General features: G+C 38.3%; 1 non-coding gene across 1 annotated transcript; it reads left to right on the top strand.

The window, feature by feature from the left end:
- Positions 1 to 1,451: 1,451 nt before the first annotated feature.
- TRNAL-CAA (transfer RNA leucine (anticodon CAA)) lies at positions 1,452 to 1,566 on the top strand. Its single transcript has 2 exons — positions 1,452 to 1,489; positions 1,522 to 1,566. It is a non-coding gene; the product is annotated as a tRNA-Leu (tRNA).
- The last annotated feature ends 967 nt before the right edge of the window (positions 1,567 to 2,533 follow it).

The raw sequence follows: 2,533 nt of genomic DNA, 5'->3' as shown, positions 1-2,533 counted from the left end.
TATTGTAGCTGCTAAATGTGTATTTGGGACTAAGGGGAGATGGAGAAACGCATGGAAGAGAAATCCTTGGGTGGCAACCAATTTCACAGAGATCTCATCTGGCTCTGGATGTTCTGAACAACAAATGGTTGTAGGCTGGAAATGGTGCTGCAAAGAAACAGATCTGATGTGCTTGCTCTGTCCTTAAGCTCTTCTGTAGCTGTGCACATTGGTTACTGTAAGAGACAGGAGATGGAACTAGATGGATCTTTGGTTGGACTTAGTGCAGATACTTTTGTATGAGAATCTCTACAAGAATCAGCAGCAAGACGTAGAGGGAAACGTCTGAATTTATTTGTGCTGCTTTTCTTATCCAACATGTACAGATCCTTTAAACTTAAAGAGGTGTTTCTAAGGAGCATACAGCTGTGAGGGGGGGGGAACTTCTACCAGCAATGCTCCTGCTGCTCAAAGGGGACCGAACTGCATTCAGTTAATGAAGGGAAAAGTCTATTAACATACTTTTCAGCACAATGGGACCTGAGGTGTTACTGTAGAAGGAGTTTTAGTGGCACTTAACTTTTGGTTTATTTTGATTTAGACTACCATTTGACAAGCCATGAGGTAACAGATCTGTCTGAACTCAAACCCAGAGAGCTTAGGTTCCACCCCCTTTATCTCTAAAGAATTCCTTATAGGACATCTGACTTCTGAAAAGATTAAGACTGGACAAAATAAATGTTTAAGAATGTTTATTTTGCTACTTTGTCCATAAAGGAAGTGGACCGCTGTGTATCAGATATAGGAAATTATGTCATAGGTAGGTGAGAGGAATCCCTCCCAAATGTGTTTTCACAGCCATAGATATATGAAGACAAAGTTGTTGAACACAAACGTGCTGTACTTCAAGCACTGTTTCACTTACTCTTTGCAAAGCATGTCAAACTTGTCAGATTTAACCTCTCATTGACATTCATCCTAGGATTCCTTCTGGAGCATCCCATGCATTTACTTCTTTATAAAGCACTACTATATGTGCAACTAACCAGATTACTTGAGTCCTCCCAGCAAAAATAGATCATTCTGCTTCTGTATGTGCATGATTCACATAATTCAGCACAGAAAGAAAGGATCTATGATTGCTAAGATGCAGAGGTTCCTGTCCTTATGTTTCAGCACGGGTTCTGGCAGCCTGCTAAAATATAAATGCTTCACCAGTCAATACATTATTGCTACTGCAGTGAAAAGCAGTTGGAATTCCTGAGGAGGAATGAGAATATAGTTCTCTGGGAAATACTGTGCATCCTAAAATGGCAAACGGGCCTCCTGATATCGGTGTGTTTTAGAATAGCCCTGGCTGAAATATATTTAGAGTGTATTCCCAGTGGCTCTCACCAATCCCAGAGGACAGATTATGTGGCAGAACAAGTATATCTTGTCTCTTTCTCTTCTGTTTTTCAGAGATGTGCAGTGTCAGGATGGCCGAGTGGTCTAAGGCGCCAGACTCAAGGCGTGCTGTGCCTTCCCATGCAGGGCTGGGTATTCTGGTCTCCTACGGAGGCGTGGGTTCGAATCCCACTTCTGACACAAGTTTTGGGGTAGAGAAATAGTGTAGTGGTTATCACATCTGCTTTACATGCTGGATTCAACTGATTCCGCAGTGGAACTGGTACCAGGAAACCTTTGGGAGGTGGGACTAGATGGTCTCCAGAGCCCCCTTCCAACCTTACTGATTCTGTGATCCACATCTCTGGAGCCAATGCTCAGCCTTCTGGCAGGATTTGAGGATCTGAGCTACATTAGTGTAATTTTGAAATAGAATATATTTATTATAATAGTTATATATTTAAACACCTAAAACCAAAATTGTTACAATAATGAAGAAAAGCTGCCTATTTCTTGCATCAGATCCATAGCATGTGATAAAATGGTGTACTAAAGGGGAAGATCAAAACATTTGCCCTCTTCCCAAAGACAGTGTTACAGTCACACTCAAATGCAGCTAAGCAGAATGAGAAATCCAGATTGACCTTTGGATGTCACCTACATTTTTGTATTGATCTGCCTGATTATTTTTCATTGTTTGAAACTACAGCAAATATCAAAACTCTAAATCTAAACCCTAAAGCTTTTTAAACTTAAGAAAAGAAAAGAAAAGAAAAGAAAAGAAAAGAAAAGAAAAGAAAAGAAAAGAAAAGAAAAGAAAAAAGAAAAGAAAAAAGAAAAGAAAAGAAAAGAATATTAAAAGGATCAGGATTTCTTGATATGGAAGAATTTTTAAACTGATTATATTTCTTCTGTAGCTGAAAGATTTAAAATGAAAAGGTCATCAGTTTTTTTCTTAAGTGCTTGAACTCTAATGGAGTCATCCTGATTTTGCCAATTCCTTTTATATAGTTGTAAAGGAAAGGGAGAAAGCAAGGTTAATTCCAAATAGCACCTTGTTGAATTCTATTAATAAAAAGTAATATTAGATTGTATTAGAGAAACCATGTCTTTTTAAAATATATTTTTCTGTTAATTACAAATGTATGCAAATTGTTCTCTAAAACAG

This window comes from Rhea americana, unplaced genomic scaffold (assembly GCF_003343005.1).
Source record: "Rhea americana isolate MKP2758 unplaced genomic scaffold, rheAme1 scaffold_8, whole genome shotgun sequence".
In the NCBI taxonomy this organism is placed as follows: Eukaryota; Metazoa; Chordata; class Aves; order Rheiformes; family Rheidae; genus Rhea; species Rhea americana.
The sequence above is the reverse complement of the archived record's forward strand: the minus strand, read 5'-3'. Positions and strand labels throughout refer to the sequence as shown.